The sequence below is a fragment of the Sceloporus occidentalis genome, unplaced genomic scaffold (assembly GCF_023333645.1).
Source record: "Sceloporus occidentalis isolate IW3139 unplaced genomic scaffold, rSceOcc1.0.p SCAF_2, whole genome shotgun sequence".
Taxonomy (NCBI): Eukaryota; Metazoa; Chordata; class Lepidosauria; order Squamata; family Phrynosomatidae; genus Sceloporus; species Sceloporus occidentalis.
Genome location: NW_028316982.1, coordinates 144375260 through 144390912, shown reverse-complemented (window position 1 = coordinate 144390912; position 15653 = coordinate 144375260). Strand labels below are relative to the sequence as shown.

Genomic DNA, 15653 nt, shown 5'->3' with positions numbered 1-15653 from the left:
ACATACTTTTGCGTAAGCACATATTAACTTGCCACTGTGATAGACCTTTTCTTTCACACACACCCCACAGTTGAGCACACCTTGCACCAACCTTGCACCAACCAACCCTCATTTCCCCAACACACACTTATCCAATAGCTACCTGAGGTAGTGATTTGGCCTAGGGAGTGGCTACTTGGCTCACTCTGTGGCTAGACAAATAGAGGGATGGCTGCCCTACTTAAACATGTGGCTCCTCTTGCCATGCTGGCCCTGCTTGTCTTTTCCTGGCAGGCAGTACCCACCACAGTGAAAGCAATGGCCAGTTTACTTTGCACCTGCCACTCTATCCACCATACAGAGTGGGTGCATGACATATAGCTGCTCTGCCAATGGATCAGTCAGTTAGTTCTTTGTGTGGCAGGCAGGCAAGCAAGCAAGCTAACATCCCATTATCCCCACTCCCATACTACTGCTGTAATAGAAAATGGGAAGATAAGCTGCAGCATTACCAATGTGACCAGAAGGGCAGTTGCATTTCCCAAGATCCATAGAGCATGCACTCTTTGATGTACTTCTTAATTTTTCGAGGAAGAAGCAAGAGGTTACAGAAGCAGTGGTACCACTACATAGAATGGGTGGCAGTGAACCACCCTTCTGTCACCTCACCAGCAAGTAAAACTGGACCTCACACAGGAGGCAACAGGGAGCAAAGTAACTTTGTGTATCAGTCCCTTAACATCAGTCCTCCATTCACTATGCTACATACACCTAACTGATAGGCTGCATTTGGATGTAGCCTTCGCATATTTTGCAGGTCTTGATTCTGATTTGTTGTTGTTGTTGTTGTGTGCCTTCAAGTTGTTCAACTTATGGCTATCCTAAGGCTAACCTATCACAGTGTTTTCTTGGCAAGTTTCTTCAGAGGGGGTTTGCCATTGCCATCGCCATCCTGTGAGGCTGAGAGAGGGTGACTTGTCCAAGTTCACTCAGTGGGTTTATATGCCAAGCCAGAATTCAAAGTCTGTCCTCCAGAGTCATAGCCCAGTGCTGAAATCGCTACACCATGCTGGCTCTGACTTTATTCTGATACTATGTGTTTTTAACATAGTTTCCCATCACTGTTCATTATATGAAGTACATTCAACCTAATATAGTCTAGCTTTTATTTTTGGAAAATAAGCAAATGTTTTATTATAGATGTGTCACTTTCTCAACTAAGCGTTACATTTCCAGAGTGCAGATTTAATCCTCTCCATAACTTCTTATATTTGTTCTAACAAGAGAGCAGATGCTAGGCTCATTTTTTAAAAAAACTTCAGCTGATATCCACAGACAGTTATAAAATTTATTCTTAGTACAGTATTTATTAAATTCTAGTTGAATTTTCTAGAAGAATAAATTTGGAAGGAGTCATGTTTACAGCTGTACAAGGAAGTCTAATACATCATTATAGTGAGTCATTAATTGTAACTCTGTGTTTTTTCAAGTAATTTAAATTGTACACTGCAATATTGATTATTTAAGTTAGTATGTCAGGAAGTGGTGTTGTTTAAGAGGCTGTTTGAAAAATGGACTACCTGCATATTTTATGTTAGAAATTCTGAGAAGCATTATGCCATGCTTTGGGTGGGGGTAGAGAGAGTGATTTCACTTTTATTTGATAAAGAGATAAATTATAAAATAAAAATAGTGCTTGCAAAGGAAATTTATTCTAATTTAAAATCTGACATGATTACATTGAAAAGAAATTATATGACACTGATGCCGAGACAGTTCTTCAAACAACAACAACATAAATACAGCTGATAAGCTTCAGTTTTTCTTCTGAGGTGACACAAATGAAATAGCTGCACTAACTGTGTATGGTTTTTACATACCAAATGTGTGAGTGTTGGGGATGATGATGGTGGAATGGGGCAGGAAGGTTGAAAGAAACACACGCAGATCCAACGTAGCATCTGCAGTCTTTCTGGACAGCAGTCATTGGTGGTTCCATAGTGTTATATATGTATTGACTGTAGAACAAGAACTATTTTTTCATACTGGTTCAAATAACTAAGGTCCAATCCGCACTGGAGAAATAGTGCAGTTTGACATTACAATAACTGCCATGGCTCAGTGCTATGGAATTCTCAGGCGGGGTACAGACCGCCGCTTTGCGGCGGTCTGCCGCCGCCGCCAGAAGGTCCGCGGGGGAGCCGGAGCCTTCAGACGGCCCGACTCCCGCGCGGACCGAAAAAAGAAGCTCCAAAATGGAGCTTCTTTTTGCGTCGCGTTTGCGACGTAGCGAGGCGCCAGGGGCGCGCTCGCTACGTCAGCAGCGGCGCGACGCGTCTGGACGCTGTGCGTCCGATACGTAAAGATGGCGGCGCCCATGTAGAAGGGGCGCCGCCATCTTGTACGGACGGAGTCCGTACTAGGCCATGGGGCGTCTAAAAGAGACGCCCCTTTTTTAAAATGGGACGTCCGGAGGACGTCCCAAATGGCAATGTAGAAAGCCCCTCAGATTTGTAGTTTTGTGGGATATTTAGCTTCTCTGTTAGAGAGCTCAAGTCCCACAACAAATTACAAATCTCAGGATTCCATAGCATTGAGCCATGGCAGTTAAAGTGGTATCAAACTGCATTAATTCTGCAGTGCAAATGCAGCCGAAGAGATATTTAAGAGCTGTGTAAAGATTGCCAGTGCAACTAGTTACCAAGACCAGAGTACCAAAACCTAGGAAGAGTCTCAGCTGAGTCAAACCCCTCCCCAAGCAAAAGTTTCCATTCCTGAACCAACATGCCATGTAGCTCCTATATTGATCCCCTGTCCTTCCTCACCATTTAGAAAGGGAAAGACCATTTCATGATCCCACCCACCCATCCCACATTCTCTCACCTTTTTGCTGATCTTGGCTGTCCCATACACATGGCAAATGGCTCAAATTTGTGAACCTTGTTTACAGTTATGCATGTGACGAAATGTAGAATGCCTACATTGTGGTCCACATCTGTGTGGATTTTGCCACAACAGGTGACTCTGTAGTTCTAGAGGACAGATGGAGTACATTTAATACCTGATAAAGTTTCAGAAGTCAGGAAGGTTACAAAAACGATAGTATGAGTATAAACAGTTGGGTTACTGCTGTGTGCCATTGCTTTCTGAAAGTTAGCAAAACCAGATTTTTAAAAAATAATACTAAATTAAACTATCCAGTTGTGCCTTAATTTAAACAGAGTATAATAGAACTGAGTCTTTCTTGGCAAAGAATTAGAATTGCTTTTTCAGATAGATACCTTTCCAGGCAGTCAGTTATTGAGGCAATGAGATCATGGAGGTTCTCACACTCTGGTAAGAAAAACATTATTCCCTCATATTCTCATGTCCAAGCAATGGTAGTTGCTATGCCAAGTTTCTCCCAATGTTTGTTGTGAACCTCTTGCTAGGATGTGGATCCCAGCTCCTGTCTGGTTTTTGCAACAATTATGCTAGGCCTGTACATATGTTTACTGAATATATAACTTGTAGGTAACCTATACTGTTGTCTCCATATTTAATCAGTATTCTTCCCCTCTCAAGAATGGAACTGTGAATCCAGATACATAAAAATAGTCTTTCAAATGGTGATGAAGGTCATGCTCAGCCCCACACATATGGTTAAACTGATGAGGTCATAATTTTTCTGTAGAAATCTGACGCAGTGCACAATAAACCTGATTATCATATTTATGTTGAATGAGTATACTCAACACAACAATGTCCCTAAGGAGCCCAGTACTAAAATAATTTGAGTACATGTTGGAGATGCAAAAGGAGCTAACGTTAAATGTTGGCGCCTGCCTATCTTGAGCTTGCCCTTCTGAGAGGTAGATTGAAAGAGAACTTGTTCACTTGATGGACCCTGCACTTGCTTATTTGCAATTCACTGCAGATGTATGAAATATGAGCTCATCTGTTGAAGTGGTTGAGGGGAAACATCCCTTGACCTTGAAGGAGGGGTTCTTGGTCCCTACAAACATCATGCACGATCAGTAGAACTGTTATGACCCATTAACTATCTTGGAGTGTGTAGGATGTCTGCACTGACATTGTCATAGATGTAAAGGTCAAGCTAAAATGTCAGTGGAGCTGTTGCTGTGATATTATTTGTGAGTCAGTTTAGCAAGTATGAAGAGCAGTACTGGCTTTATTATGTAATCTGTGTTTGTAGCAATGAACATTTCAAGAATAAAGATCAGTTTCTATTTTTTGTAAAGTTATTCTTTTTAGCTTGCTAGTACAGTCATAAACATGCTTGTTCTCTCTATGGACAACACACGCAATTCACAAGCATTCTCAGAGATGTTCTCATCTAAATGTCATTAGCTCACCTTTATACTTGATTATATGGATGTAATTCAATTGACCGCCTGTGTTGTTGGGTTTTTTTAATCACAATCATGGTATCTGGGATACCAATGGGTTTATCTGATAACAAGGTATGAGGGACCCCTGTTCTGATGTCCTGGTTAATTTCCTAAACTGGTGCTAAAACTAAAATGACATGAATGGTTCATACGATTTTCAAGATACATAAACTTAAAAAAAAACAAGAGAGGTATTATATGACTCTTGTGAGAAGCAGAGTGAGCAAGCTGATAAGATAACTGATTAGATTATGAAATGCTGAAGCAGCATGAAGGTTTCAAATATAGGCAGCTCTTTTGCTGTTCATGGGCATTTTATTCAATGGACAGGTGAATGTGAAAACAGTCGGATGGAGTGCTGTCTATAGTCCAATTCAGAAGACCCTTAAGCCAGAACCGGCCAATGTTAGCAAGCATTTTAAACAAAGATTATTCACAGATAAAGTCAGAGCTGCTTGGCATGGAAAGGGGTCATCGTAAGGAGAACATTTTGAATCTTTGAAACAGCTTCATGTCTCACCATCTCTAAAAGCTACAGAAAAAGGTGTGCCTCAGAAAGTTAAATAGATAGTTCATCACAGATGTACTCCATTCATTCTTTTGGGGGCTGAAGCTGAAATATATTGTGGCATTCCAATATTATTTTACAAGCAACCTGTAAGGTTAGATATCATTTAGCTCAAGCTTGAAGCTGTGTCTGAAAGGCTTTCCTAAGTCTCTGTCCAATGCTGTCTAACTTGACTTCAGCCTGGTTCATGCTTACCCATGCTCAGCAGTATACTCACCAGGGGGAAATGTGCACATGGAGCCACAGTCTGCTTAAAGAGTGGCATGTGTGGCAACTACAACTTGATGATTATGCTAATTTAAGAATCAAATCATGGTGACCCTGTGTATTGTCTCTGTGTGTTCTCAGGCTTCAGACTCTGACCCCACATGGTCCAAAGGACTACAGTGGTACCTCCACATTCTCTGGGGCTAGGGATGAAGGACCCCCATGAATGTGGAAAAATGCAAATAAAAAAACACTATTCTTTTTACCTGAGAGAACATCTCTAGGAATATGCAGGTCTTCCACTGAAACTCTGTGGTCAACATCTGCCAGAATTTGATCATAGAATCATGCTGGAGGACCTACAAATGCCTAGAGAAGTGTTTTCTCTAGGAACATCTAGGTCTTTCAGCACAACTCTATGGTCAACGTCTGGCAGAGCTGCACTGGAGGATCTAGAAATTCCTAGAGAGAACATATTAGTTAGCCCCCCCCCCCTCCCCGATAGCCAATGTTGAGCTGGCTAGTATCTGTTTTTAAGCTATATTTTAAATTGTTTTATTGTCTTTGCATATTGTACATTGTATTTGTTACTATGCTGTTCACCGCCCTGATTGGAAGAAGGGCGGTATACAAATAAAGCATTTATTATTATTATTATTATTATTATTATTATTATTATATTAACCAAAAACACAAATAATCAAATCCACAAAAGTCAAAGCTGCAAATGTGGACTATAGTTCAGGAGGCCATTGGCTAATACAGATTTCCAGAGTGGTAATTGTGTTAGTGTATTGTACCAAAATGATTTAGAGTCTTGTGGTATCTTAAAAACCAACAGTGCTTGATGAAGTGGGCTACAATCCACAAAAGTTTAAACCAAAGAAAATATATTTTATCACAAGATTCTTCATTTCTTCGGATCAAACAAATTGGCTTATTTTTGTTGATAACATTTAAAATTCTTTCATCATTCTTTTACATTTGGTGTACTCATCATCCTATAGGTGATATGTTTTGTATAGGCATTCTTGATACTGCTGCAAAAGCATCTGCCTCCCATCTGCAAACAAGTTTCCAGGCCAGTTTCCTTTCCCAACTGTCCTCCCAAAAAGGATATATGTTGTCTTGCATCCCAGTTTCATCTGCTGAAGTGATATTTCTGCAGACTGAATGCACCAATACCATTTGGAAGGGATGAAAAGAAATTACTCATCATTCAGAACAGCCACTCCACTCCTTAAAACTGACAAACACTGAGTCATCATTTTTTTCATCCCTCTGGTTAAGCATTTGCTGCTTCACTAAGTTTTCCAAAAGCAAAATGGTGTGGAGCAAAAGAGGTTAATCATTGCTGGACTTAAACAAAACTGTCAGTCTAAAGATGGTTTGGTATTGGGGTGAGTAAGAGTTGTCAGGTTTCTAGAAAGGGGCAATATATGGAATGCTGCTATGGTGTCTTAAAAATTTAGAGTTTATTGCATTGATATTTTATGTTGCATTTAAAACAAATAAACAAACCAAACAAAACAGGGAACTGTAACCTGTTATCTTGAAGAAGGGCAGCTACATGTTTACTTTCTTTTACACATCATTAAGTATTTTCCAAGCAAGTATCACTGGCTATGGATGTATTTAAAAGACCTGACTCTTTGCAGTTCTAATGTAGCCCCTCCCCTGGCCAATTGTTGCTGTGTAGGTACTTAGCACCTAACCTTTGTGCTCCCAGGGTCCTTTCTTGGACATATTTGTTGTTGTTGTTAGCTGCCCTTGAGTCGGTTCCAACTCATGGAATCCCTGTGGATGAGACATCTCCAAGAATCCCTATGCTCCACTGCCCTGCCCAGATCCTGTAAGCCCTTGCCCATGACCCCGCTGACTGAGTCTATCCATCTGTGGTCTTCTTCTCTTTCTTCTACTCTCTACCTTTCCTAGCATTATTGTTTTTTCTAGTGATCTGTGCTTTGTCATTATGTGGCCAAAGTACGATAGTCTCAACTTGATCGTCTTTGCTTCCAAGGAGAGCCCTGGTCTGATCTGTTCAAGAACCCATTTGTTTGTCTTCTTGGCTGTCCATGATATCCTAAGTACTCTTCTCCAGCACCACATTAAAAATGAGTTGATTTTCTTTCTGTCTGCTTCCTTCACTGTCCAGCTTTCGCATCCATGCATAGTAATTAGGAATACCACGGGCTGAATGATTCTAACTTTAGTGCTCAGTTGTATGCCTTTGCTCTTCATGATCTTTTCCAGTTCTTTCATAGCTGCCATTTCCATTTCTAGTCTTCTTATTTCTTGACTGCAGTCTCCACTCTGGTCAATGTTTGATCCTAGATATGGGAATTCTTTAACTATTTCAAATTCCTCATTGTCTAGATTGGATCTCTGTATTTCTTCTGTGGTCATTATTTTTGTTTTCTTTATATTCAGCATCAGACCTGCCTTTGCACTTTCATCTTTGACCTTCCTTATTAACTGTTTCAATTCCTGAATCTCTTCTACTAATATTATGGTGTCATCCGCATATCTTAGGTTGTTAATGTTGCTACTGCCTATGTTCACTCCTCCTTTTACTGATTCTAATTCTGCTTTTCTTATGATGTTTTCAGCATATAAACTAAAGAAATAAGGTGATAGGATGCAGCCTTGCCTGACTCCTTTGCCTACTGGGAACCACTCTGTTTCCCAATTCTGTTCTGATGGTGGCTTCTTGTCCTTGGTACAATCAGATGTAGTGGCATCCCCATGTCTTTGAGTGCATTCCATAGCTTTTCATGATCTATACAATCAAATGCTTTGATGTAGCCTATAAAACACATGCTGATACTTTTTTGGAATTCTTTGGTGCTCTCCATTAGCCATCGTATATTTGCAGTGTGATCCCTAGTGCCCCTTCCTTTTCTGAATCCTGCTGGCACCTCTGGAATTTCTCTCTCCATGTATGATTGGAGTCTATGCTGCAGAATTTTGAGCATGATTTTGCTTGCATGTGAGATTAGTGCTATTGTCCTATAGTTGCTGCAGTCTTTTGCATCTCCTTTCTTGTCAATTGTTATGTACAGTGCACCCGTGCCATACATGGCTTCGAGTATACACTGAAGCCATGCAACATTTAAAGAAATGGCACACGTGAGCATATTCCCCATTGTTTGCAACTGGGCGCAAGCATATGTGGATTTCTCCTTATGTAGGGGGATCCGGAATGGTTCCCCTGCGTAAGGGAAGGGCCGGCTATATATCAAGAGTTTCCCGTCTGTTGGGCACTGCTTTGTTTTCCATATTTGTTGGCATATTTCAGTTAGCATTAAAGTTGCATCCATCTAGACACTGTAGCAGTTCAACTGGGATATCATCTGTTCCTGATGATTTATTTTTTCCCATTTCCTTTATTGCAGATTCCCCTTCACTTCTTAAAATTTGGGGTTAGTCTTCATATGGCTTGTCATTCATAATATCATTCATTCTTGGAAAGATCCAAGAAAAGATTTTCAGTTTAAATAGAAATAGCACTAGGCTTGGTCAACTGTTTGCTAGAGAGAAACCTGTTTTTTGTATTATTAATCATTGAGATTTACATTGCTTTTCTATAAAAGATCCAGTATCTTACAGTCAAAATCAAAATACAGGAACAATAATATTCAACAGCAAAAGCAGGAAACTCAATCACATCCAAACTAAAATCGAACAAGAATATAAAGTAAGTCAAGGATTACATTTAGCAAAAGCTTACTAAAATAAAAAAAATTAATAATGTTTAAAAGCAAGCATTGGTGGTACTGAGCAAAACGACTTTAGGAGGCTATTCCACATCGACACGCAATGTTGAAAAAGCCCAGTCTTTAGCACCTTACTATCTCTGACAGCGGGAGAGCCTAAAGCCTTGTAAACAAAAGCCTCCTTCCCACTTACTGGAGCACCTGGTTTGCCAGTCTCCAAGCAGATGAGTAATGGGAAAATCCATTGAATCCTCACTTAGCCATGAAATTCACTGAGTGGATGATCTGGAGCTAGTTACTACTTTTCAACCCACTTCCTAGGATTGCTGTGATGGTCCAAATGAGAGAGAAGAGAAACCCATTGTGCTCCTTGGAGAAGAAAATGGGATATACATGGAATATAAATAAAATGGTATGAGAGATCCATGAATGAATGAGAGATGACAGAAATGTCTAATGCAAGCTTCCATCTTGTTCCTATAGCTCATAGTGTGTTGAGTGCTCACTTTTTGAACTGATTCAGTGGTGCTTCTTTAAGCAGAACAAACATAAAGCTGATAGTAACATTACAATACCTCTCCTTACAGTCAGCTTCCTCCTAATGTTGTGAAATTTTTATCAGTATTCTGCTCAGTGCATTGGTCCTTTTGGCACACACACACACACACACACACACACACTTATGTATGTAGGCAGCAAGAATTTCTATTTGTATTTCCCAACACTGTGCATTTCTGACCACATAAAATATTATTTTCTTGCTATGTAGCATTCATGAGATTGGGCAGAATCCATGTGCCTGTCATTTGGATACATCCTGACAGCTCTCTGGAAAAAAAAAATCTGCTAGGCACCCGCATTCCTGGGAATTATGATTCATAGTTTGAAGCTAGTCATTTCTTTGGCGAGGCTAATCTGAGAAGGATTTCTATTAATAATAAAAGTCTAGCATCACTCATAACCTTTGATGCAAAGGCCTTATTGAACTTAACATGAACTTTAAATTCCCTTCTAAGAAGAACCTATGACAGGCTTGTTGTTACAGTGATATATAGGCTGAACGACAAGCCTTGCAAGATGTATGCTCTGTCTTTGAAAGGGAGCTCATATGCACTGGATTGCTTGTTCGGTCTTAGAGTGACCACTCTGTCTCACTGTGACTACCATTAGGTTTTCAGGGAATGAACTGGATATGTGATTTTAATTGCCATCCTATGGCATTTCAGGGTTTCATCAATGCTCATTTTATCAGTAGTCTGGATGTAACAGAAGTCAGACTTTGACACAAAGTATAATTTTATGTGCTAAGATTTGGGGGTCTTATGAGGATTTCATCCAATTAGATAATTTTAGTTGATTAATACAACAAAATACAACTAGAAGATTGATTTAACATGTTTATTTGTTTATTTGTATTAATTCTGGACAGCCAGCACGGTGTAGTGTTGGTTTGAGTGTTGGACTGCTACTCTGGAGACCAGGGTTCAAATCCCTGCTCAGCCATGGAAACCTTCTGGGTGACCTTGGCCAAGTTACATTCTCTTAGCCTCAGAAGAAGGCAGATGCAAACTCTCTCTGAAAAAATCTTGCCAAGAAAACCACATGCTAGGGTTATCTGGTAGAAAACAACTTGAAGACACACAACAACAACAATTAATTCTGCAGTTTTGTGTTTATTCTCCTTCAAGTCACCTGTCTACTTAAGGTCATCCCATGAATTTCATAGGGTTGTCTTAGGCCAGGAATAGTTAGAGATGATTTTGCCAGTTCCTTCTTCTGAAATATAGCCTACAGCATCTGGTATTCATTGACAGTCTCCCATCCACGTAGTAACAGTTACGTCACTTGAAATGGGTACACAGCTATATTTAAATCCAAAACAACTTTAAATGTACATTAAATTACATATTACCAAAAACTTCCTTCAGAAACTTTAAGATACTGGTGAAAGAATGTGATAAATTAATAATTCATTAACAAGAGAAGCTACCAATCACTGTCAAAAAAGGAGTTTATCCCTATTACTATAATGCAATAGAAAACAACAGCTTCATTAAGTAAATAAAGGTACCATTAGCTTCACTGAAATAAGACACTCCAACAGTTAATCAGCTAATATTTTAGGTGATTAATCTGTAGATTGAACTAGTCAAACCAAAAGCTCTTGTGACTTATTTTACACAATGTTGCATGTTTGTGTGGAAAAGCCAATTGTAATATTAATATTTGTTGGATTGGGTTAAAATTAGTTGCATTGTTTTCTGTTTATTTTCCTGCTGAAAAGCATCTCTGTTTTTGCTGTGCTTTTGGCAAAAGTATCTATATTGTTTAATGCTGGTAAGCATCCTTATGTTTTCTTGCCTGCTTTTTTTCTGTGCAGAGCCATTTTTCTACTTTTTATTTTGCTCTTCTTACCCTCATCTTAAATCTGCCCTCATTTGCCAAATAGCACAATTCACTTGTGCACTTCCTGTGATGCTGCACATGACTTCATAATGCTAGAGAGGATGTGCTAATAATACATATACTAGTAAACATGTTAATGTAATTTTTCTTATTGCCAATCAGGTTAAACTTGCAGGGCAAGTAGAATAAGAAAAAAAAATGGCACTGAGACATAGCAGCAGCCAGCAAATTAAAAAAAAATTACTAAACAGCAATGAAACATGTTGAATTTTTAGTGAAGTTAGTATTAGACATTTGTTCACTTTTCCAAGGATTCTAATTCAAAGGAGACTATCCAGTTGGAGAATATTTGGCACAGCCCATCACCACTATTAAGTGAATACCATGCCAGCCGATGGAGGCCAACTGAACACGTTTTTCACTTTATAATTGCTTCTTTAACTGATAATACCTGTAGCGTTTAAGCTTCCTTGCTGGATGCCTAATTTAAGGCTGAATTTTCAAGTTGTGTAACTTCCATAAATTCAGTGTGGTGAAATGCAGAAGTGGCAGTCTTGTAGTCATCTGCAAGTGAATACCGTTGAACTCAGTGGGGCTTATTTCCAAGTAAACATGAAGAGAATCACATAGTTAAATTCATAAAATAAGGTGTGGATGCTCATCATAATATTAACTGGATATTAAAGAAAGCCTCTGTGCTTGGTGCACCTTATGCTGTGTAAGAACAGCTCAAAATGCTTCTTTCTGTGCTTTCTGTCAGGGACCCAAAATTCATGGCAGGTGGAGATTTCTCCTAAGGAAATAGTGATTCAGTAGATTCATAGGCAGCCATCCTGTCATGCGGAAGGGAAGCTTGCTTCCTCTGTGTTCCCTTGCTGCGTTCCTTTGAAAATAATCATATTATATCTCATTGGGTCATAAAGAGCTTGATTTATTGAAGCCAATTCACAAGACACTAAATCATTTTGGTAAAACAGCTGCATTTCACAGCATTTGGTTTTATCCCATTAAAATTTCAAGTCTATAATATGCAATTATGTGTACACTCATAGAACAGATATTATTTTCTGTGTGAAAAAAAGAAGTATATATTTCTCCCCTTTAATTTGTAATATATTCAGGCTTGACAGTACTAATTTGCACTGCAAAGTAATTTGGGCATAGGAAAGCATATGTCAACAAGAGGAGTAGCAGTAGCTTTGTCTCTGGAGGATCAGACTTAAATCTGTCTAGTTACAGATATGGCTGATATGCTCATCTTAATTTTTGACCCAGTAATGATAATTTATGCTACTTGGGCTTTCCCCCATCTTCTGAGGATTTGATAAACATGGGAGAGCAGAAAAATATGTGTTTTCAGGGCATTAGTCAAAGCATTAATGCCCCATTAACACATAATGGATGTGTTTTTGATGCAGGTCTACCCAAAATAACAGTGAACAATTGATCATCATTTATATGGAATAATGAGATAAAGTCTAAAGTCTAGGGCCAGCTCCAATTGTTAGTCCTAACTGGAATCAACAGAAACTTCTAATTATTAGTGCAACTGAATCAACAGGAACTTGGTAAGCCATCAGTTACGTAAATTCCATTGATTCAGTGGGTCTGCTTTAGTTGGGATCAGCAATTGCTATTAGGCTCACATGGTTTGTGGGCATCCCTTGAAAGATAAGATCAATCTTTGGTGCTAGTGCTGAACAGAGCATGTATCAATAGCATAATAAAATTTTATGAATTTATGGTGTGAACAGAGGTCACCCAGGGCCATAAATATAGTGTATTTGCCTATGTGTGAGAGAGAAAGGGGGGGGAGGGAAGGAGGGACAGAGAGAGAGATCGCAGGTGGTCCTCTTGTTATATTACACCCAGTGAATGTTCTGAAACTTGTAGATTCTTGCTCAAAGCCACATGCATGTTAGAGGAAGATAACAGTAACAGTAATAATAATGATAACCAGTACTAGTGTCCCCTCCTTTCTGAGGTCCCTTGCATGCTGCACAGTTGTAGACCTATGGTTCCACTTTACCTGCAGTGGCTGCAGACTGTGGAACCCTAAGATTGTAGCTTGCTGTGCACTACACCTCACTCATGGAGAATTCTAGAATGCTTCATAAATCTACAAATCCTAGGACTTCATAGAACAGAGGCCTGGCAGTTGCTGTAGTATCAAAGTGCCATAACTGTGGGAAAAGACATGAACAAGTGAATGAATGAATTCTAGCCTGTAACCGGCCAGTTTTGAAAGGAGCTATCAATCTGATGCTGATGTAGACAGAGATTTAAATTCTAAGAAATTCTTTGTTTAAATGTGTTTGCTGAGCACAACAGGTTTCTGGGGTTCACAAAGAGATGGGAGGTAATATAATTTCAAAAATTATCAAATTGCTGCCTCTCCAGCTTGTTTTAATCCCATCCTTAAAATCACACAGCTCTTGGGTTATCTTTGTGGCATCTGCAACTTGGAGAAAATGGTGACACGATGGGCTTTATAAGCAGACAGCACAGCTTGTTGTAATAGTGACAGGCAGTTACTAAGCTTGCCTATGCTGTTGTTGCGTCTACAAGATGGTGGTTGTGACAGTACAGAGATGGCTGACTTGCTGCTGACCATCTGTGCAGAAAGTAGGATGATGGGGTTGTACTTGGACCATACTGCTGGGCGTCCCATGCTGGCTTATGTCCTGTGTGTGAGAGCGTTGGGGCAATAGCCACCAACTTGTCATGTCCTTCTGATGGGCTTTTCATAAACATCTGTTTTGTCACTGTGGCAGTTAGGATGCTGGTTTGGTCTAGCATGGCTGCTCTTGTGATCTTAGGAAAGATGCAGGCATATGCACAAGTGCTACGGTTTTGTGTGTGGTTTCTGTTTAAGACTCCTCTGGCATGGATATACTAGAATCCTTAAAGAAAACAATTTCTCAGAATGATGAATCTTTGACTCTCCCAATGTTTTGCATGATTAACTTCCACTATTCCCTACTTCTATTGAGAATTGTAAATAGAAAAAAAAAAGGGGGGGGGGGAGCACTTGAAAATAATTGAAAATTTGTAAAACAAAATATCTTTCTTAAGTGTGGGAGAACTGGCTGGTGCAAATCTTTGTAATTTGGGACTTATTCTGCACACAGTTTGGACATTTTTGCACAGAAACAGCATTTGTTGCACAAGAAACAGTATTTTCCACACAGAAAATACTAATTCTACATAGTATAATAGTACTTCTTCTGCTGCAATATTTCTGCCTCCACATTCTATCCCTTCAAGACTGCCCAGAAGGAAAGCAAGGCTGAGGGTATTGAAAGTCACTGAGGGGCCCAGCAGAACCACCACACTCCACCTATCCACCAAGCATAAGTCATCCACCAATGGGAACCATAGCTATCTCTGATATACACCTAAGCAAAAAAAAAAAGAAATGGTTTCATCATACTATTTTCAACTCTTTCAAAACCAGTTGTCTGCCTCTAATATGCACATAGAGTCCTTTGCAACCCGGAGGGCAGCCCTGTTCATGTCTGCAAAGAAACAGGAAGTGCTGCACATTTTTCAACACTTACAGCTAAAGAGCCAACACTGATAAATGTTTATGTTAATCAGCTTTGGCATGTGCAGAGAATCTGAGCTGCTGAGGTTTAAGTAGGTTGTGAATGTAAGCCCTTATTTGTGTTTTTCTCTTGTGAAAATCTTGCTCCCCTTTCTTTAAATTATTTACATATTTTCCAAATAATTGTCTGAGACTGATGTTCAATAGCTGTAATGTTGAAAGAGGAGTCTAACCTCCTACTAAATATGAGAATGTGATTCAGGTGACAGAAATGAGGTAACTATGAAATGGACCAACTGTTTTGGGAGAAAAGGGAGCGAGCGGGTAGAAAGTTGAAATGGACAGCATTGCCTTGCCTGTGAATTTGCAGTGCTCCAACAACACACGTAGCTTTCTGTTAAAAACATAATCCTTGTGCCACAAGATTGTACAATAAAACAGTAGCTTTATTTTAGAACTATTGGACTTGTCTATGGAAAAAAAGCAAGTGAATTAATGATGACTTAGTCCATTCGAAATACAGAGATAACATTCATAAGAATGAATATTTTTTAGAAAAGCTTGTGTTTACATGAAAGAATTCATTACTTAAGACCGTATGTAGAGAGATCTTGTAGCACCTTTGAGACTAACTGAAAGAAGAAAGAAGTTGGCAGCATGAGCTTTCATAGACTTAAGTCTACTTCCTCAAATTCATGGTCGATGAAAGCTCATGCTGCCAACTTCTTACTTTCAGTTATTCTCAGGGGTGCTAGAAGATCTGTCTACGTACTGATTCTACAGACTAACATGACTATATCTTTGAATATTTAAGACTGGTAACACTTGTATAATGAGAT

The 15653-nt window shown here is 39.3% G+C and overlaps 1 protein-coding gene across 6 annotated transcripts in view; it reads left to right on the top strand.

Annotated features, from left to right (window-relative positions):
• LOC149319097 (Krueppel-like factor 12) overlaps positions 1–15653 on the top strand; it is a 261087-nt gene that overhangs the window by 124010 nt on the left and 121424 nt on the right. The gene's annotated exons all lie outside the window — the stretch shown is intronic.